The following is a 22,790-nucleotide window of genomic DNA, read 5'->3' on the forward strand; positions in this document are numbered from 1 at the left end:
AATATTCAAACAAGCTGTGTTCTAAGTCTAGAACTCAGAATTCACTTTCTCCATAGAAACCAACCTAGAAGTAAAGAGGTTCCCAGGAAAGCTCACACAGCCTATATGCTCCAAATAGAGAAAAGATGTTTCTATGAGGAAGCGCATTCAAATTACATACCAGCAGGTGTGCTTGGGTATACATGTGCCGCCAGGATGGGAATTCTTAGTAAGAACTCCACCTATGTATGTGAGTACATCGCAGTCACTTGCCACTTGGACAAAGAAAACTGGATGAGGTCCTATCCTATCATTGAAATGCACTGGAGGTTTATAAAGGAATTGTTAAACTGGCAGCCTATCTTACAGTGGGGTTCCCAGGTGGCACTAGTAGTAAAGAACCTGCCTGCCAATGCAGGAGATGTAAGAGAGTGAGTTCAAGCCCTGGGTCGGGAAGACTCTCTGGAAAAGGAAATGGCAACCCACTCCAGTGTTCTTGCCTGGAGGATCCCAGGGACGGCGGAGCCTGGTGGGCTGCCGTCTATGGGGTTGCACAGAGTCGGACACGACTGAAGTGACTTAGCAGCAGCAGCCAATGCAGGAGATGTAAGAGAGTGAGTTCAAGCCCTGGGTCGGGAAGACTCCTTGGAAAAGGAAATGGCAACCCACTCCAGTATTCTTGCCTGGAGAATCCCATGAACAGAGGAGCCTGGCCAGCCATGGTCCATAGGACTGCAGCGAGTCAGACACGGCTGAAACAACTTAGCACACACGTGCCATCTTACAGCAGCTTTGATTAATCGAGTATTTAGTATATAAACCTCGTGCATTCTCCTCCTATACTCAGGTTGATAGGAATTCTGTCTCCCAAGTTCTTTAACACTTTATCTGTAAAATGTCCTAGGGCATTTACAAATCTTACTCATATTCAACTTATTTGCATACGCCTGGTAACTCAGTCACCACCACAAGTATTAGAAAGCTATCATTACCATTTAAAGATGGCACCTCTTAATAGTCAACCTACATCAATCTCATCCCTTAATCCTTACAATCGTCCCACAAAGTGGGTAGACTCAGAAGGTAAGGGATATATCTAAAACAAAAGGCGAGGGATGGCCCCAGAAAGTGTTAGCTGCTTAGTCATGTCCAACTCTTTGCGACCCCATGCACTGTAGCCTGCCAAGCTCTTCCGTCCACGCAATTTCCTAGGCAAGAATACTGGGGTGGGGTGCCATTTCCTTCTCCAGGGGATCTTGCTGACACAGGGATCGAGAGTTCAACCCAAATCTGGCTACTATTTTGCCTTCTTTCCATCACTTCAGGCTGCCTCTCTCCTTGCGCAGGAGTCTCTCAGGGAACACGGGCACTCATTTGTTTATCAAATGAGCCACATGCCTTAGGGCCACCTGACGTATCACCACACCCCATTACCTACAACTGAGTACTCACCATCCCCAAGTCTGACTTCTGTTCAGTGCCTGCCTGTAGCTTCTGCCGAGCTAAACTCCCATTTACATAAAGGTTTGTACTGAAATTTTCCCAAAGCTTTTAATACTAACACACTAAAAGGAAAAGGGGGGAAATGAGACTATGCAAGCCAAGGGTTTGGCCATGCAGGTGATGTTGTACTGAAGCCATCCTCAAAAGTCGAGGAGAAACTGGGCACCTAGTCAGGTCAGCCCCATCAGGACCTGTCACTGGAATTACAGCCGAACCCTCTGCCAGTAGACTTGGGCTATTTTAGGCCTGTTACTTCATAAGACTCTAGCATCTGCTATGCTTCTTCAGGTTTCTAATTTCAGCTGTAAAGACAGAGTCCAGGAAATGAGGCAGACACATCCAAAGGTCTGCAGAAACAAAGAGAAGAATCCAAATGAATAACTGCCTGTCTTGAAAAGATTTCAAATAAGAGGCTGAGAAGACAGAAAAGGTTAAAAGAAAGAAATGACAGATAAGCAGAGCCACAGCCCTAAGCTGAAATTCAGAATAATCATGAAATTATAAAACCAAGAAACAGTGATGGGAGAGGCACTGAGAGGGATGACTGAGTCTTGCATTTGAAAAATGAGGAGCCTAGAAAGGTTAAGTGACAAACCCAAGGTCACACAGCTAAATGGAAAGGGAGATGAGAGTATGGAATTCCTGCTTCTGGGCGTTGTTCTAACAAACCTCAGGAAAGCAGAATGTGTGTGAAACCCACAACTTTCACTGAGTCAGTTTTTAATGAAAAAGCATCCTGTCTGCAGGATCTACAAAAGAGTTATAAGGGTGCCATGGAAACCATGAGGTTCTCAGAAGAAGTTGGTCAAATGCTTAACTGGACCATAACTTTCAGGTTCTCCAAAGAGGTGATATTCAATTTCTTAAAAAGCCACTCTCATGAATGAACACCTTTGACATATGGGAGCTCAAAGTGAAATTAAGACGGGGATTAGAAATGATACCATATAAAGAAGGAACTGAACACATCAAGTAGATATTCTATTGTTAGTTAACTTACTGCATCACTGAATAAATGTCAAGACTGTTTCCAAAAACACTTTAAGAATTTCAAAGCCTAAAAAAGCACGACATAAAATTCAAAATCCATAAAGGAAAAAGACTGACAGATATGCCATTCTTTTTAAAGAGCCTCCATAAACAAATTTAAAAACAAGTGATAGTTAAGAAACATGCACAAATCTACAAAGAAAGCTTTAGAATCTTACTCTCAAAGCTCCTATAAATCAGGAACAAAATATATCAACAACCTTTTGAAAGACCAAGAGTTGATAACTAGTGAGAAGCTGCTGTGTAACACAGGGAGCCCAGCCCAGTGCTCTGTGACAACCTAGAGGGGTGGAATGGGGGTGAGGAGGCTCAAGACTACCTGATTATGACTGATTCACGCTGATGTATGGCAGAGACCACCAAACACTGCAAAGCAATTATCCTCCAGTTTACAAAAAACAGTGAATCAACATTTGAAAAGATGCTCATCCTTAACCATGATTTAAGAAATGGCCATAAACAGCAAGATACCATTTTTTTAACCTACCAGTTTCGCAAAATATTAAGACTAGTAACACTAAAAAGTAAGGAAATAGCCACACTCAACGCTGTTGACCGAATAACAAAATGGGTTAAACCTGGAGGGTAACTTAACCTAGGTGATCAAGTCTAGTCAAGTCTAGAGTCTCTCCTACAAAAGCAGTCACCTGGTGATGAAGTAAATAAATAAGCATATTAACTGCAGCATGGTTTGCAGTTGTACAAATTGAGAATTGGCCTAAATTTCCATCAATCATGATGTGGAAACATATTGCACAGTCGTTCACATGACTAATATGTAGTAGTAAACTAATATGCTTGCTTTAGAAAGATAATCAAGATATATTAAATGAAAACATTACAAGACATATACAGTATGATCCTTGTTTTGTTTTTTTTAAAAATGGCTCTATGGCCATGTGGTTTGTTGCATGCAAAAGGCAAGTCTGAAAAGCTTATAGCAAAACCTAACAGTTCATCTCCAATTGAGTGGGATTAGAAGAAGGAAGGAGGAGACGTGTTAGGAAGAAGAGTAGTAAGATCAGGGATGATCATTATTTTCTCTATTGTTTTCTGCACCTTCCTAATTTTCCATAATACTCATGAGTTCTTCTGCAGTGAGAGAAAATTCCATGAAAATACTAAAAATTTCATAATGAAATATATAAGAAAAGGTAGTTCATTGTGAAGGCAGGGAGAAGCCATCTAGGAGAAAATGACAGAGCTGGCCCTCAATCTATACTACTGCCCCATGGGAACATTATCCAAAAAAAAAAAAAATCTGTAAGCAGATAATGTTTCATTTCCATCAGAGATTTAACACAGACTGAGTACTCTGATGTTCTTAGAACTCCTCACCCACACACCTGGTACATAACACACAATGCCCGTGATATCATACTGACTGACACTATTAGGCCACCAAAAACTCAAGCCAAGACATATTGCCTATGGACCTGCTCAGTAATAAAAACCTCTAAGCTTTAAACACTTTTTATACAACATTTCTCACAGCGAGACTGTCTGGAGCGTGCCCATTTCACCAGAGTACTCAGATCGTGTACTCATAACATGGCTGTTATGGCTCCTACATGGACCCCCTTCATAGGCTTCATATTTTCACACATCCTCAGGGATGTTCCATCTTTAGTGAGAATGGAATTACTTGGAAGTCAGAGGTATGAGTCAGCCCCAAATTTAGGAAACAAGGTGGGTCAGTATCACCCACCTCCCAATCCTAGTTACTTCTGGCACCAGGCTGTACTCCTTCCTGGTCAACAAGCTCAGAACCTTGGAAAATACTTTTTTCTCCCTCATCTTCCAGTCTCTAAGTTGACAAAGTAATTTATTGCCCAAACTGAAACACTTCTAAGAGTGAAAGGAAGCCCCTGTAACAGTAGGTTGATGCATATGAAATGACCACATGTGATCATTTTTGACCAACAGAAAGGCAGTTGCATATGATTCACCTGTACCAGGCCAATAGGTATAAACCAGCCATCTCTGGAGCAAAGACATGTGGTCAGCCAGCACCTAAGCCACCACCAAACTCTTTCCCATCTGTTTCCCTCACCACCTCTCCCCTTTCCCCATCTGAATCATTTTGGTTCAGGCATCCTTTGCCCTTAAACTCAGACTGGCAAGTGCTACGGTCTCCTTGCTTTCAATCTCCCTCTTCTCCGACGCATCCTACCAATAGCTAAGAGATCCCCCTACCTGAAACCAAGGTCTGGCCCTTCATTCCTTGTTCAAAAAGGATCAGTAGTTCCCAGAGCCTCTTGCAGGTTGTTATTCAAGGCCCTCGGTGCTCTCTGACCGCTGTTTCCACCCTCTCCTTCGGTCTGACCTTTACGAGCCACCCACTAACCCGGTATCAGTTGGTCCACTCTATGTAAGTGCAAGTCCTTCGCCACTGACCTCATTCACACTGAACATCCTTAAAAATTGAATTCCCTGCACCCTTGCTTTGCATTCCTGCTTCCTGTCCTGTTCCTGTCTCCTCTCCTTAACCTCTAACTTTGGACTTGCCCAAGGGCCCAACATTGGATTCTATGATGGCTTCTCAGCTTGGCTCCGATATACCCCCATCTCTGACCAATGTCTGCTCTCAGCTCCTCTAGGAGACCCTGCTAAGGCAGCCCAGACCCTGCAGCCTCAGCTGGCACCCACCCACGGGGCTGGTGGGACGGGGGAACTGTCACTGCACATGCAGTCAGCCAGTCCAGTGGAATTACCCCATTTCCTGAGCAAGCCCTGGATTTTCAAAATAACAAAATATGATTCCCTCTTCCTGGAATGCTCCACCCTCCCCTATCTTATCCTCCTGTAATCCTCCCCATCCTTCATGACTTCAGCCTTCTCGACTTTCCTCCCACATCCATTTCCCACAGATGAACCTCTCCAAATCCATCTCACCTCCATCATCACATACCAGAGCAACCTGGCTTGTCCCAGGGTTGCTCATATGCTTACATCAACCAGACAGGAGGTGCCATAAAAGCAATCTTAACTACTCTTTTGATTCCCAGACATACTCTACTACCTGGCTCACTGAAAGTGCTCAATGAAGACTTATTTAGTTGTACTGATAAAATGTGTTTGGGTCCCTGTGTAAATTATATGATAGCTTGAACACAACTAGAAGTTTCAAAACTTCTTGGGCTATAGCAGTGGGGTTAGGCTAGTCCTTGCCAATAAAATTTATATAACAGGTAAACATGTAAATTCTGATATTTTTGTTAAGACTCATTCATAGCAGCAGAATATAGGGCTTATTTTCCAGGCAATAAGAATGATGGATTTGTAGACACAACAGGCAAAAGTTTTAGGTTCCATATTAGGCATTGTCAAAGGACACAAACCAATGATTGGGGAGGGAGAGTAACCTCCAATACAAGCCCCAAGCCTAGCAAAGTCTAGAGGCAAGCCACCGACAGCTCATGAGGCAGCTGCAGGTGCCAAAGGACTCACTGACAACAAAGAAACCAGGGCAGTAGATCACAAACCCTGCTGCAACCGGGATTCAAGTGAAACTGAGATGGAGCAGCGAAAGAAACATGAAACTGAAGCCAGCACAACCTGGGATTGGAAAAGGAAAGTCGGCAGCTGGGAAACTGATACTTAACCCTAAACCAAGGGGAAACTACACAGTTTTTGCCAAAGAGGCTAGAGGTGTGAGCCAGGAAAGGACAAGACTGACTAGCTCCATTGAAGTCCAGGCAGGAGACCACCTGTCAAGATCAGAGTAAATGATTCCCTGCAAAATCAGTGAATGTTGCCTCTACAATGTAATTTGCTTGTAACTAACATTCTCCATCAAGCCTGACAGCTTGTGGGTTTATTTATGGGTATGTGCATGCATGCTCAGTTGCTAAGTCGAATCCAACTCTTTGCCACCCTATGGACTGTAGCCCACCAGGCTCCACTGTCCACGGGATTACCCAGGTAAGAATACTGGAATAGGCAGCCATTCCCTTCTCCAGAGGATCTTCCTGACCCAGGGACCAAACTCACATCTCCTGCATTGGCAGGTCGATTCTTTACCACTGAGCCACCAGGAAAGCCCACTTAGGGGTATACTTTAATAGCTCATATTCAGAGTTGTGGAGACACTGCATTGCTTAAAATTAGCTGCTGCTCTCATAGGTATATTGTTCAGATTGCTTAAGGGCCAAGGTGTTAACTGGTAAATGTTGCTTTGGAGCTACAGGTTCCAAACCTAGTTGCCAAGTTCTCTGGATTCCATTTAAAGTGTAACATTCACATTATATGTCCCAAAGAGCCCAATCAAAATCAACACTAAAATATCTAGCAAGGAGCAAGCTACTTGTTAACATAAAGAAAATATGGATGAAGCAGAAAAAAAATCTCTCTCACTTCAAGCAGCTTGTAAACTACAACTCAGCTTTGAAAAACAGTTAAACCTTCGACTGTGTGGGCACAGACTGGAAGTGCAGTAGTGTGGGGGCTGAATTAACTGGGAAAGACTGCCAGAGCTGGTTGGATTTAAACAGAAGGAAAAGGCCCGATGCTTAGAAACAGGAGTAAATTAGTGAAGACAATGCTAATGTAAGGTAGATGATGCAGTCAGCTCTCCTGTATGATCAGCACAGTGACTCTCAACTACTTCCTCCTGCAGCATAGGGAACTCAGGTGCCAACAGAAGTCACCTGAGGAGTGGCTCAGGGAAGAGACCTTCAGCAGAGGGGAGCAGGTCAGACCACAGAATCCGATCTGCACAGACTCTGCAGCTCAGGGAGAAAATCCCCAGGAGGCCAAGGCCACCTGCCCCTGAGGTACCTCCCCAGCATCCAACCGACTGTCAGTATCATACACCTTCATCTGCCCTGAAAAAAATGTGCAGAACAGGTAGCAGTGACCTCTAGATGAACAATTCAAGCACAACTCTAAGAGCAGAGCGACCCTTGGTAACTGCTATTAGGCTTGAAACACAACTTCCCCATTCTGTTTCCATTTAATCCATCTTCTCTGGCCATGGGCGCAATACGTATTCCAGTATGTCTCAATCTGTGTCCCTCAATGAAGTTTGAAGTTGTGCATTTCCAACTTCAGACATTTTCTATGTCCTTATCTTTTATACCTAATGCTCAGAATAAAACCAACTGAAATATGGGCAGGAAAAAAAAAAATAATACCTACCTGAAACATAAAATGCATGTCAGGCAATAGTGGGAAACGGATTTATACAGGTAAGAATGGGCAGATGAAGGAGGCTTCTTGGAACTGGAGGCTCCAGAACAGATCAGTGACATGTGACAACCATGCTTTGGGACTGGTTGTCCGGCAAGAGTGATACACAGCAGAGGCCGAGAGATACACAGAGAACAGAAGTGTGACCAGCTGCCTGGGTTTCCTTCTAGTCCCAAAGGCTGCCTTAGACACAGAGCCAACAGCCTTGTTCCTTTGGTGAGTACAATGCAGGTGACTCCTGGGATTCTCACCTCCAAGGGTTCATCCCCAAACACAATGCACTTTCCCTAGCTGAAAAGTTCTCCATCACAGGTTGTCCTGACCCCCAGGAGACATTTGGTGAGGTCTACAGACATTTGGACCTGAGCTTTGAGCTGCTATGTGCATTCACAGAATGGTTAGCTAGGGAACACAAGACATCTTACAGTTATTTTTTCCCAGCAAACCCAACTGGCTTCACTGAAGCCAATGGGCATCCAACATTGGACATGCTAATGTTACCTTCTAGGGCTACCTACATACTGACAAGTATTCAACAGGGCCCCATTGCCTTCCATGAGCTCCATGAGCTCTGGCTGAAGACACTGGACCCAGAGTCACAGTTCTGGAGTCCACACACATACCCTCAGTGTCCTAAGGCCACCGTCAGTGATTTACCTCCCATAACCCAGTGAGTGGTCATCTCCCACACTCACAGCCAAGATGCATGGCCCAGATGTTTCAGCAAAGCCCTGCCTGGGAACCGAAGAGAGAACTAAAACTACATGCAGGTGTGGTCCACTGACAGCAAGGGAGGAGCAGGTTTTCTCTTGTACATTAGCACATCTGTTTGGATATTCACTAGAGTAAATTCTTAAATGACTAATTCACAGTTTCACTCTGTCATAGTTAAAGCAAAGTGTTTTATGTGACATCTGCTTCTGCTAAATCAGGATCTTGTTTTCTTCTGAGCTGTCGCAATGAAGAGAGAGATGCATGATGTTGGTTCTGCTGCTTAAGTGAGGGCTTGAGAGAATGCCTTTTCACACATGGGAATCTTAACTGCACCGAGCATCTCTGAAGCCTCGTTTACTGTCAGGCAACACCAGGCCCACTGACAAGAAAACTTCAACCACTGTGCATAGGTGTGGTGGTGTGGTTTAGTCGCTAAGTCATGTCCGACTCTCACGACCCCAAGGACTGCAACCTGCCAGGCTCCTCTGTCCATGGGATTCTCTGGGCAAGAATACTGGAGTCGGTTGCCATTTCCTTCTCCAGGGGATATTCCCAACCCAGGTATCGAACCTGGGTCTCCTGCATTGCAGGCAGATTCTTCACCAACTGAGCTACAGCAAAAGGCCTACAAGGTATGAAAGGAGCCTACCACCCTCCACCTGCTTCCTTACTCTTCCCCCAAAGCACAGTAATACCAATCGGTTAGACCTAGGATACTGACGGTTACCAGGGCATGGTCACTGCCATCCAAAGGTCACACACAGTGCTTCTCCCTTCTCCTCACCTGCTCTCCTCCAGGTCCAGGGATCAGCAAACTGAACCAGAGGTTAAGGCTGCCCAGTGTCCGGCTATCTTTGTTCGCTCCCTCCTGTCTTTGCTTTGTGGAGGACACAAGCAGAGCATGGTAAGACCCCTAGAAAACGATGTGGCTCAGGGTGGGCTGAGGCCATTTCCACCACTCAAAACTCCAATGCTCCAGCCCAGAACTCTGCTTTTGAAGGCATTGGGCTTGGGGCTAATCAACACCCAGTGGAAAGTTGATCAATATTCGGCAATCATTCCTTAAACAGGTTCCAGGGAAGAATATGGGTACTTACTGAGACAGTAGTCAGGCATCCTTGAGTCCCTGACCATATCATCTCTGTAGCATGTAATCTTTACCTTAAGTCCTAAGGCAATCTTGATTGCCACATGCTACAGCTTAAAAAAACTTTAAAACAAAAGGAAAAAAGACCCTCTCCAAGTTTTAACCTGGAAAAAGGAAGAGAGAATATTCAGAGAGAATATTCAAAGAGAATTCACAGAAGGAATGCAGCCCAGAAGGAGAAAAGCCAGGTAACACATTGCTCCCATGGTCCAGTGTTGCAGAGACCCATTGAGAAGGTAGAGATGTAGAGATGGCTGCATACTAGGAATACTAAGAGGGAGAGTCTGCAATTAGTAAGAGACCTTGATACAGGGCAAAGGCTATTGTAACTCCGTCTGGCCAGTCTAGCCTGGCTCAGAAGAAAAGGTTAGATTGGAACTTGGCTATTCCAAGTTTGGTCCACACAAGAGGAGCAGCATCAGCAACACCTGGAAGCTTGTTCAAAGTGCAGAATCTCCAACTCAGACCCAATGAATGAGAATCTCTATTTTAAAATATCCCCAGATGTTTTACATGCACACTCTAGTTTGAGCTTTTCCCCAAATCACCAAGGTAAAAGAACCGCATGACCCCATGTCAGCCCATGATTTCCCAAAGGCCTTTCTTTCCTCTCCCCCTTTTCTGCTTCAGCCCATGAGACTTTTCTGCCCTCTCCAGGGAGTAACGGAGAGGCAGTCTTTGTCTTTCTTCAGCCCAAATGCATTCCTCTCTTGAAGAAGAGTAGCTGCTCTCAAGGCCTGGATGTTATCAGCAGGTGGAGTTACACTCTTGAAACAGACTCTGCCCTCTTGCCCTTCTCTCCTGCCCCACCCCTCCTTGTTATATCCGTGCTTAGGACTGCCGGTTCACCTTGGGTATTCAGCAAGCATCCTTTGGTTAGCAGACCAGGAGAGCTGCTTTGTGGGCTCAGCCATCTTGACATTCTGGCAACGTGTGACCTCATCAATTTACCAACAGCACCGAATTTGAGAGTAACAGGGTGCTTCCTTGCCATTCCTGAAGCCACCACCTTGGTCCCCATCTCTAACTAGTTTTGTGTGTGGATATGGTCTCAACCTGAACCACGAGGCTGGGGAGATGCTGACACTGTAGCTGAACCCTCCCTGGAAGTGTCAGCATTTCACAGTCTCACTTCTGTTCAAAATCCTCACCTCTCAATCCTTTTGATTATTCTTTATAACGACTCTAGTCAAACTCCTAACAGTTCTTTCTAACATTATAACTAGATGACTCTTTGAAATCTGGTGGGTCCTCACAAATAATCTGCTACCAAGAGCATGGAGTTCCAAATGGGTAGAACAACTAGAAAACATCATTCCGGAACACAGTTTAGATGTTACATAGTAAGAATTTCCTTCTTAGTAAAAAGTACCAGTTTTTTAAAAAAAAATTTTGACTTAGTTTAGGTCAGTACCATGAAAGATTATAATTATATCATTCATCTTTGTGATGGTTCTTATCTTTCTTTGGGATGAAGAAGAATGCTCAAAGAAGGTGGACATCAGGATAAGAAACATTTTTGGGTTTCTGTCAACAACAGAACCAGTTCCTCACTAATAATATCATTAATAACCACGAATTACAGACCTTCCTTTCTTAACTTTCAGGCAAATCAACACATATTTTTCACAGCCTTTCTCAAAGTTAAAAAATAATAATTCACATTCTTTGACACTGAACTTATTTCTACTACAATTTAGGCCTCTTTATGTGGCCTCAGATGCCTATACTCCAATGGAAACCAGGTTACAACCAGAAAAACTGTTACATCTGAAGAGAGCCTGAAGGCCACTCTCCATACTCCTCAGGACCACACTTGGACAAACAGGAACCAAGAACAGAGGTGGACAGTAGCGACCACCATGCTCCAGCGAGGAGAGCAATAGAGTTTCTCACCACATCAGGCTCTTATGTTGGAAGCACAAGCATGTTCAAGAGACCACAAGGTCCACCATCTATGAAATCTACTGGAAACTCTCCACAGTAGTGGCATGCTCTTAGGAGAATAGACTATAGAGACCAGGCAGCAGAAAACCGAGAATGAAAGTATCAGACCTTCCAGGACAGAGAAGATCTGGAAAGAGAAGAGGGCAGAGGGCGCCTCAGATGACATGCAGCTTTTGACTCCACACCTAGGGTGGAGCTGGAGCTATTTGAAGACACAGATGGGAGGAGGTGAAAATCAAGCCAATGTGGTGACAGGCTGCCATGGCACCAGCATGCCAGGCCTCTTCAGGGCCCTGGGGGTCAACTCGTTGATCCAGAGAGTGAACAGAGAGACATGGACTCCAAAAGTCACATCTACCCTTACTAATCCTCTAACTGGAAGCCGATGGACAAGAGCCCTACCAGAAAGCATGGTAAACACTGGCCATCACAGAACCGCAAAATGCCACAGCAGCAGCACCTGTGGGTGGGCTGGGGCGCGGCTGGCATGGAGCATTCTGAGGATCACCAGGACTCACATATCAGGAAGACTCGAGAAGAGAGGGTAGTAAGAAGTAAACACTTGGCTTCTGCAGTTTAGGAGAAGAACTGTTTCCCTACAGACTGAGGTACAAAAAAGGTAAAAATTCAGACCAGGATGAGGCTGGATGATGAAACAAGACAGAGGCCAGCCACTAGCACTGCAGCAGAAACAAGAGGTATACTGCAGGGTGTGTTTAGTCACTAAGTTCTGTCTGACTCTCTGTGACCTCATGGACGGCAAGGCTCCTCTGTCCATGGGATTCTCCAGGCAAGAATACTGGAGTGGGTTGCCATTCCCTTCTTCAGGGGATCTTCCTGACCCAGGGATGGAACCAGGGTCTCCTGCGTTGCAGGCAGACTTTTTTTTAACCACTAAGCCACCAGGGAACACCGCATGGTTAAGAAGCAACAAAACAGCTGCTGGTCCCCGGGTCTGCAGAGCTGGGTGGTCAGCCAGGACGGGTGGTGGAATTTGTTGGGATTTGGAGGGACTCTCAGCTGTGAAGACTGAAAGGATGCTGGAGTCAGAGTGTCCTTACAAACTGGAGTCTTAAACCATTACCTTCCATCAAGCACACAGGGTGGCTGAAGAGCAAGGTCTCCTTGCACTGTGAGCTCTGGACCGACCACACAGAATCCAAGAAATGTGAGAAAACACATCAGTTACAGACAAAGCCATGGAAACTTCCTCATGTGGCACCCAGCCCTTCCAGACCAGCACCTCCTGGTGACTCTGGCAGGACAACAGAGTTCTCGTGAGGACCCACATAATTCTCCAAGTTCACATCCTACTCTCTCAACTCAGCCCCAGACACAGGCTTCCCTGATGTTCCTCAAAACTCCCAGGCCCACTGCACCTCAGGCCCAGGCTCATGATGGGCTCTGTCTGGAATGTTCTTCCCCCAGATATCCAGGCAGCCTGCTCCCTCACCTGCTTCAAGTCTTTGCCCAAATGGGAACATCTCAGCACAGGCTCAAATTTCACCAGGACTCCTCCCTCCTCATTTCATATTTCTCTTCTCTGTTTCATTCTCTACCCCCACCCCCTGAACTCAACAGTGTCTATGAACTAAATATTTTATCTTGCTTGTCTCGCTCACTCTGATGTAAGTTCCATAGAGGCTGAAGCCATGGTCCACCACCAGCTCTAGGTATTCCTGGCAGTTGGGTGGTACTCAATATTTAAATGAGTAAAATAGTATTTACTCTCATTTACATAAGAAATTAAAGTATGGGACTTCCTTGGCTGTCCAGTGATTAAGACTCCATGCTTCCAACGCAGGGGGCATGGGTTTGATCCCTGGTCGGGGAAGATCCCACAGGCCGCATGGCACAGCCAAAAAGAAAGTAAGGTAATTAATTAGCAAGATTAAGCACCTTTCCAAGCATACATTACTAAAAGTTTCCAGAGCCAGGATTGGACCCCACATCTGTGGGATTCCAAAGCAACACCCTGAATCCACACTTGCATCTCCTCTTGAGTCAGTCAAATGTGCTTTTTAAAAACAGTCCCTAAACATATGTCACTCAGACCAGCCAGTCATATTCCATAAACTCAAATCCCTAACACAGAGGACCCAATGAAATTGGAAATTAAGGAACAAAACTTTTACTCCATTATTAAAATTTGCCAAAGATGTTCATAGCATGGATTGGTGAGCATAAGTTTCTTAGGGCTATTAACCACCTGGGAAAGCTTGACAATGTAGAATATGGGTCTGTCCAAAAAAAAAATACATACACAATACACATACACATATAATGTATATTTAAAAGTACCATTAAAAACTGGGTAAAGGGAGGAAACACAGAGCCAAACACCTATGGGCTCAGGTTAGAGAGTGCCTTACTAAACACACACACATCAGAAGATCCTGCAATCACAGCGCACCATGAACAGAACAGCAGAGGGTATGAGAGCTACTTTTAAATGCTCATAACAATGAGGGTTCTACATTATTGAGGGTTTTTTTCAGGATTAAGTCACAGATTCCTTCTGGACCGACTGGTTAAGATTTTCATCCTTTGGTGGATATCCTACTAACTAAGAAAATGGCAAGAATAAGAAAGAGAGAAGACTCAGATTAGATCAGCTCCAAGATTACTCGTGTAGGAACCGAGGCTGTACCTTCTATTATCAATATAGTCGGTGCCTCGGTTTAACTGCAACCAACTCAAAGGGACACAATGAGGCCAGCGCTAGAGGCATCACTACCATCATTTATAATCAGCAGCATTTCTTGCTCAAGTCATCAAAAAAAAAGAATTTAAACTGGTTAGTTAACAGAAGCAAATTATATTCATAAAACCACCAAGTCCCTGCCCTCTCAAGGGCATTGATTAGTCACAGATTGAAAGGGAGATGTACCCAACTTCAAGACTGTAATTTAAATTAGTAGACAGGAGAACAGTCACTTCTGGCTCATGTCCTTTCTGCAAGCTCTGGTGTGGATTCTCCAGACAGATTGCATCTTTCACTCACATGCATGTTCTCTGGGTTAAGTCAGTTGCGACAGAATTCAAGAACTAGCTATCTGCTAAAATCCTATCTGCCTTAAGGGGTCAGTCATAACTAAGATTCAGAATGTGGTTATTGTTACCTCTATTGACATATGTTTGCAGAATGTTTTGTAATCACCACCAGTAGTTACTGAAGTCCTTAAATTCACTGTGGTTTATGCTGGCAAAGTTAGCTCATAAAGGTAAAACTGCAGGCTTACTAACATTAGGACTAGAGTTTCTAAGTCTTAGCCTTTTCCACCATTTCTTTATCCTACCGAGGGACTGCTTCTTACCAGCTCATCCGCCTCTCCCCATAAGGCACCTTGAGCAAACCTAAGACTCACCTGGAGACCTTCATGCGGTGCATTCACGGAGGACCTACTATTTGCCAGGCAGGCTCTAGGCAACGGGGTACAGAGGAGGAAGAGACAGGGTCCATGCACTCTGGGAACTCACGTTGTAGCAGAGGAGACAGACGAAACCAGATACAGAGACAGCTGCTCCAAGGAGAAGCAAAGCATGGAAAGGGGCTTGGAAGCAACCTGAATGGGGGAAACAAGACTGCTGTTTTAGATAATGTGGTCAGAGACGAACTCTCCAAGGAAGTGACATCAGAGGAGAGACAAGATGGAAATAAAAAAGCAAGACCCAAAAGCCCAGCAAGACTTTTCCATGGGAGGAAAGCAAAATAAAGAGAACTGAAGCCCTTCTCCACAGTATCTGGGAGGGATCTAGAAATCTACATTACACACAACCTAAGTGACTCTATCACAGGTGCTCCAAGAGCCTCGCTGAGAAACACTGTTATGGGGTAAACATGGAGTCCTTCATACTGACCCATCACAGTAAGTATGGCATCAACACTGAGATGTCCCACCAAGAGGCAAAGACCGGACTCCTACTTAGCCACTCATCCACCTATATCCACAAAATGGGACTCCACAGGCAGACACACAGGAGGGGACACACATGCCTCCAGGATCAGAGAACCATGGCATCGAAACCAGTCGAGCACTGCCAGTAGGGTCTTCCTTTCACCACCCACTCTGTGTGATGCCTGACATAGCATAGCAGTCCCTGTGAAAACCCTTTTCTCTCTGCCCTGTAGACATCAGAACCTTCCAGTCCCATCTACCCCATGTACTGATACATACTTCCATCAGAGCAAAAAACTCCCCCAATGAACTGGATGTTTCTAAATGGGCACAGAGTATAATCTCAACTCTGTGATCCAAGATGATAAATAACAATGACGAACGACAATACTTGAATCCCCATTGTCAAGACACTTATGAAAATGAACCAACTTGCAACAGTGTTAAAACCCAATGCAGTGGCTTTCTACTTTCACTATAAGGAGGTTATATTAAAAGAAACTGGGTCATTTATTTCAATAAGACATTTATTAATGCAACACCATCACCAAACCTCAAACACCCAAGTGTATTGCCAACATTACACTTTCAAATCATTTCATTTAATTAAGGTTACATGGAAGCTGAGTGGCTGCTTATGAATAATGTACACCAGAGCCCTTTCCCATCACCAGGATTTTATAGTTGCTTCCTGAAGAGCTTGTTTGCACTGTGCCTGCAGCCCCCTGTGCCCAGCACCAACACTGCTGAATGTAAGCAGAAAGTTTCTACAGCTCCTGGCCACTCTTTCCAAGACATGATCTGCTCAGCACCTCTATGGTCAGCACTGTTCTAAGTCCTAGGCAGAGAACGGTGAATGAAATGGACAAAAGTCCCTGCCCTTGGGAAGCTTACCATCCTAAAGCCATGTCAAGTAGTGCTTTGACATAAAACCAGAAGCCTGACTTGCTTTCCCAAGAGTCACTAATGCCTCCCTACTGCTGTGACAAATTTCTGCCAACTTTACTGCAAGGTTCACCAAGATTTGGAGGCAGATAACGACATTTTACATTTGTGCTAAAGATTAGGGACAAATGAACATCAGAGAAAAAAGCACATCACTGGGCCACGGAACACTCACTGCTCTGATATGGCTTAATTATTCAACTCAGAGAGCTGCTATTTCCTTTTCTTTATGTCTGGATATCAACTGTGGCCTCATAAATATCAGGTTCAGATAGGAAATTGCAATTTGTTTCTGCACATTATAAAGAACGTCCAGAAATGCATCGACCACCCAGAGATAGGTAGGGGCCCCCGAGATGGAAGTCGGTGCAGGGGGTTACCAAGCAGACGCCATTGGGGAGCACCTTCTGAAACTCCCTCCTCCCCACCTTCTTCCTGGTTTTCATTATCATCCTTGCTGAGAGCAACTCAAATAGGTTCTTATCTCCCAGGCATCACAAATGCCATTTCAGCTTTAAGTACATGGAAGTTTAGCCTTTGTCCAAAGCCTAAAGAGCTGCTATGCGAACGAAAAAAAAAAGAGAACACAAAATTAACTCATTTTATCGATTTCTCAAGATAAGTCCTGAGACTGAACAAATGAGATCAGATTGCAAAAGATTAAACTTCCATCTCATGGCCCCATTTACAGCATTTAGATCTGCCACCTGAGCTTGATTTTGCTGCCTCCTCTTTTTAAAGTAGCCAGCACGTCAGGTCCTTACTTCATTTGGCTTGATATAAGCCCTATGAAGCAAGCAGTGGCAATTATCACCATTTTACAGATGAGTAAACTGAGGCACAGGTATAAGGGTAAGGTGATAGAATTTGGTTTTTTAAAAACATGTTATTCTAATACTGAATGTATCCTACATAAAATTTGGAGAAAGCACAGAAGTCAAGTCACAGCTGGCCAAAGGAAGAAAGAGAAAGGAAGCTCATGTCTCACAGAGGGCCAAGCCTTCAGTCACCGGACTCCCAGGAGGCCTTGGCCTCTCTCCGATCACTCTCCCCAGGCAGGCCTGCCAACCCCCACACTAACAGAGGGGAGGGGGCAGTCGGCATCAGAGGAAGGCAGAAGTGCCAACTAGTACTAGTTTAGTGAGAATAAGTTAGCATAGATGGGCACCTGCACCTACATGATGCATTCCATGAATTTCAGTCATGGGGTCTGCTTTCCCCAAAAACTCAGTGCTTGGCAGGACGCTGACACCAACAACCGTCACAAAAAGAATGAGTGGCAATTGCTGTCATTTAGAAACAGTCTTGTCGTTGCCACACATGTCCCAGGAGCACAAACCAGGGAGGCCGGAGGAAGGTGGAAGAAGGCTGAGCGAGGCAGACGTTCCTCCACCGTGAGGTCCAGGGCAGCGCGGGCCCCAGCTCAGCCCTGGAACAAACCTGCTGGCCAGCACACGGCCCTCCTAGACCCAGCCTGGCTCCGGGCTCAGTGCAGGCTCTGAAGGCAGCAGACCTGACGCCAAGCCCCCACCCTGTTCCTTCCCATCCACTTGACTCTGGGTGGGTTACAGGCCCCCCAAGGCCCAGATTCTCCATTTGTGAGCCAGGGATACTGGTCCCCTGGGGTACACCCTCACGGGTGACCGTGAAGATTAGAGAACATGTTTAAGGCAGTTAGTACAAAGCCAGACTGAGCATGTGCTTCATGTGTGCTAACTTATTATTACTAAACTATTACTATTACTAAATCCAGGGTGAGGCTTTAGATGGCTCCTCAGACTACCCCGAGTGAAGGACCATGTACTAAATTTCCAAACTATCAGACTGATGCTTCTGGAAAATAATGATGAAAATGAATCACTAATGATGAAAATGAATGTCACAGTCTCGTTGAACTTCCTAACACTTCTCAGGGACCTTCCAGAGCTGCACTAACTCATCCAGGTCACCAAGACATCACTTGGGAAGGCTCATCACGTGACAGGTTCCAAGACAATCCTCAAAGAGCCTGGGGGGCACAGCCAGGCTTCTGAAGGCAGCTGGCTTCTAATTAAGGTGTTACTGAGGCCTGGGGCGGAGCCAGGTTTACGTAATAAAGTTACATAACCTGCTCCCAATTCAGACCTCTGTCTGAGCTGGGCAGGCATGTTCAAGTGTCAGCTGACTCCCTCGTGAGCCTCCACTCACACCGCCTAGAGGGAACTTGGCAAAGAGCTGAAGGACCAGAGCAGAAGCAAGAGCTCGTCCTTCTTGAGGGATCGGTGCTGAAGCTTTTAGGAGCAAAAATGGGGGTGATAATGAAGGCTGGGAGGTGCCGGGGCAACCAGCACGGCAGGCGCTGCTTCAACAGCTGCAGCATGTGGTTGGGTGGCCTCAGTGAAGCCCATGCAGTGCGTTCCAACATCTGCAGATAAATGTCCACAGAACTTCCTTCAGAGAAGATACACACAGCTACCTGGGCGCCCCCTTTCCTCACCGAGGAGGCCCCTTGCTCCATTTGCTCCAAAGGGTATTTGAAAATCACTCACGTGGGGCTGGTGGGGGACTAAAACCCAGAAAACCCGGGTTCCACCCTAGGCTCTAGCATGAACAGGCTGTTTGATCTTGTACAAGTCACCTCCCCGCTCCGAGCCTCAGTTTCCTCACCAGTACAGTCGGGGGACAGCACTGACATCACCATCAGGACCCCTTCAGGCTCTGCGTCTTTCGGGCCCACTGCAGGAGCCGCACCTCGGTGTGTATTTACGTCTGACTCCACACCTGGCCTCTGCCCACCACACCTGTCCTGCGAGTGCCAACAGCTCTCCTCTGACCCTGAGGGGGTGACAGTCTAGACTGCTCATTGCAGTCTGCTCTCCTCCCCCGAGGCCTGTCCCCCTCACTTCTGACGACACTCAGACAGGAGCAGGCCCTGGGCTAGTCTTCAAAAGACATCTGTGGAACTGAGTCTTAAGGTGAGACTTCATCAGCCTTACGTAAGGGAGCCTGACAGTCATGGAACCTCCTTCTTTCAAAGAGAACTTCCTTGTCCCACTTATCAAAAGGTATTGAGCACCTACCATGGCCACGCCCTGTGCCAGACTCTAGAAAGACAGTGGCAAAAAGACATTGTCCCTGTCCTCACACACCTGACTGAAGACACTGAAGCAGTGGACATGACTGTCCACTGCTGAAGCCTAACCATCAGGATGGCTTCAAAGTCTTACAGAACACTTACAGAACATTCTAGAACTACTAAATAATCTACTCCAATGTTTCAATCCCTGTTATCGCTATCTGTTCTTGTAACACATTGGGGGATTTTTAGTAGCAATGCACAGACTTTCTGGTGAGGATTCTGCATGTGTGTACGAAGGTGAGTTATCGTGTCATGTTTTCTGTAGGGTCGTTTCCTTTTTAAAGATAGAACTTAGCTGACCCTCTTCTAGTTGGTGGGGAAAAAAGGCTTGGAATGTTTCCAGCTACAACTCATCACCAACGACAAGAGGAAGAAATCATCTAACATCATTATTCCTTCCATGTTCCACCCAGACCCTGCCCAACTTCCCCATCTCTCGAAGACTTAGACACTGAATTAAAATATAGGGATTTTCTGGGACTTCCCTGGTGGTCCGGTGGTTAAAAATCTGCCTTCCAATGCAAGGGACGTGAGTTCAACCCCTGGTTGGGGAACTAAGATCCCACAGGCCGTGCCACAACTAGCGAGCCCATGTGCCACAACTAGGGAGACCACGTGCTCTAGAACCTGTGCGCCGCAACTAAGACCAGATGCAGCCAAAAACAAACGTTCGATACATAAATGTGTTCGAACCCTGGGTCGGGAAGATCCCCTGGAGTAGGAAATGGCAGCCCACTCCAGTATTCTCTCCTCGAAAATTCCACGGACAGAGGAGCCTGGCGGGCTGTATAGCCCACAGAGTCACAAAGAATCGGACACAACTGAGCACACACCCACAACAACAATACACGTAAGTGGATTTTCCTAATAAGTGACCTAATGGTTTCCTAGATGATGCAGAATGGGTCAAATTTAATGAAAACAAAAAACAATCTAGGCCAGAATCCCAAGAATAACCATAGCACATATCCCTGTGGTCCTTAGAGACCAAAGTTCTCGGCTACAGGACACACAGCAATTAGTATCACTCCACACAAGACGGGGCTGCTCCTCCCTCACTCTCGCTCTCCCGATGACACGGACAGAGACCTGCCCCCGTAAGAGCCTTCTCCCTGCTCTAGGGACGGCGAACTTGAGGTGCAGAGTGGCCTTTCTCATTTATTTCCTGGTTAACAGCCATCATCGAGGTGCTCCACGATCAGTCTTTAGAAGAAGTTCACTGTTATCAAATCAGTAAGTGGGGACAGGAAGCTTGTTTCCCAAATCCACAAGAGGAAAGCTCAGACATGGGCTAGGAAACAGCTGTGTCACTGAAGCACACAGCCGTGATTTCACCAACCCAAACTGCAATCTGTCCCTTCTATAGGAAAAGACGGTATCAGCTCTAACCCTAAATAAGACGAGCTGCTGCTGCTAAGTCACTTCAGTCATGTCCGACTCTGTGCGACCCCATAGACGGCAGCCCACCAGGCTCCTCCGTCCCTGGGATTCTCCAGGCAAGAACACTGGAGTGGGTTGCCATTTCCTTCTCCAATGCATGAAAGTGAAAAGGGAAAGTGAAGTCACTCAGTCGTGTCCTACTTTTCGCGACCCCATGGACTGCAGCCCACCAAGCTCCTCCGTCCATGGGATTTTCCAGGCAAATAAGACGAGCAGGAATTAGTAAGTTTGCTAATATGTAACGAACTCAGTTAACATGTGGGAGACAGTAAGGTGAACAAGATAGGCCCAGACCTGAAGGCACTTAACACTTGCTCAAACTCCCATAAGAAATAGCCTGCCCATGAAGCAGAAGCTCTCAGATCATTCCTCAAGGCCCTTCCAGGAAGTCCAACCTCCTCCACCTGTGCATAAAGCCAGTCTCCAGAGGGCTGGGAAGGGACTTCCAGCCCCACTGAGGGATCAGGAGCAGGCCTCCATGAACCCTGAGTCCATGCAAGAAACAGCACCAGGATATCAGTTATGAAATCTGAAAAGTAACTTTAGACTATATAATTCTATATGCTATACCATCACCCCCTTTCTGCCTGGGAGTCTGGTTTTCTTCCTCTCTAGAATCAAAACCTTATTATAATCTATAAAATGGGAGAATCAGAATACCTGCTTGCTTCTTAAATGCCCTGAAAAACCCAGAAAAAAAATATAAGTGCATGAAGAAAATGCAGCTATTTTGCTGTGTCTCTAGGCCCCACACCGGCCAGCAGAGCAGGAGACAAAACCTACGCTCGGCAAACGCCCAAGAGCTTCCCAGCTTCAGCTTATGAACGAAATGATTCTGTAACTAAAACCATCCTTTCTTCCTTCTGACCCTTCCCTGCCTTGAATCTGAACCCACAGAACAGCCTCGCCCTGATTTATATAATAACACCCCTACCACGTGGCACGCCATGTGGTAACCACTTATGGTACAAAAGGAGCAAAAATGAGCGCTGGGCCGGCCCATCTCCTCCCCACAACTGTGCTCCTGTACTTCCAGGTTTCACATGGAGATGAAAGAAAGAAAAGGATAATAGATTTCAGCGATGACAGCCATACATTAAAACTGGCTTAATGAAAATGGCCTTTTTTATTACCGCCTGAGCCTCCCACATTCAGTGTAATCCAGAAAATGTTTGTCAAATGATTCCAACTCCATAGGACACGGCCCACTTTTCCCCTCTAAACCCTGAGACCAGCTGGGATGCCAGTCCTTCCAGTCTGCCTGGGACTCCCCCAGTTCAGTATGTCTGGGGAAATTTCCCTCAGTCCTAGGCAAACCAGGACAGGTGGTCACCCTGAGACCAGCACATCCTAGGCTGCACTACAGAAGAACAAATCCAGAGGCAGGACCACATGTTTCCATGTGAACCCCAAGAACACAGTCTCAAGACAGGGCCACATCACAGCCCTTCATAACTTAGAGTAAGCGTCTCTCCAGTGAGCAAGGTGCAACAAAGAGCTCGGAGCCTAGGTGAGCGCCGGGGTTTCAGAGTCTCCTGGAGGGCTTGATAAAATGGACTGATTCCCAGAGATTCTGGTCCACAGGCCTGGCCAAGGATCCATGCATCTGCTTTTCTAACAAGCTCTAAGGTGTCACTGAGGTTGCTGGTCACAGGCCACACTAGGAATAGGAATGGCCTGGGATACAGCTCATCTCTTAACTCCCTGATAAAGCTTGAGTCAACTACGGACCTTCCTGGGAAACCACCAACCTTCCTGGGCTTGTTTCTTCACCCCAAAGTGTGCATGACCCCTATAAGTATTGTTGTTGTTCAGTTGCTAAGTACTGTCTGACTCTTTGCCATCCCATGGACTGTAG

The 22,790-nt window shown here is 45.9% G+C and overlaps 1 protein-coding gene and 1 long non-coding RNA gene across 9 annotated transcripts in view; one reads left to right on the forward strand and one right to left on the reverse strand.

Annotated features, from left to right (window-relative positions):
- The window catches only part of MYO5B (myosin VB), a 337,885-nt gene that overhangs the window by 229,840 nt on the left and 85,255 nt on the right, over positions 1-22,790 (reverse strand). Inside the window, exon 1 of one of the 8 annotated variants that reach the window (XM_081562017.1) lies at positions 10,433-12,225. The exons of the other annotated variants lie outside the window; for them this stretch is intronic. The gene's annotated coding sequence lies outside the window, so the exon portion shown is untranslated. Of the gene's footprint in view, positions 1-10,432; positions 12,226-22,790 lie in introns of those variants that run through there. 8 annotated transcript variants of the gene reach the window in all.
- LOC145534488 (uncharacterized) lies at positions 67-18,520 on the forward strand. The gene is made up of 3 exons (XR_014074664.1): positions 67-166; positions 9,235-9,340; positions 14,834-18,520. It is a non-coding gene; the product is annotated as an uncharacterized LOC145534488 (long non-coding RNA).

This window comes from Giraffa tippelskirchi, chromosome 14, assembly GCF_054371585.1.
Source record: "Giraffa tippelskirchi isolate mGirTip1 chromosome 14, T2T-mGirTip1v1.2.pri, whole genome shotgun sequence".
Classification (NCBI taxonomy): Eukaryota; Metazoa; Chordata; class Mammalia; order Artiodactyla; family Giraffidae; genus Giraffa; species Giraffa tippelskirchi.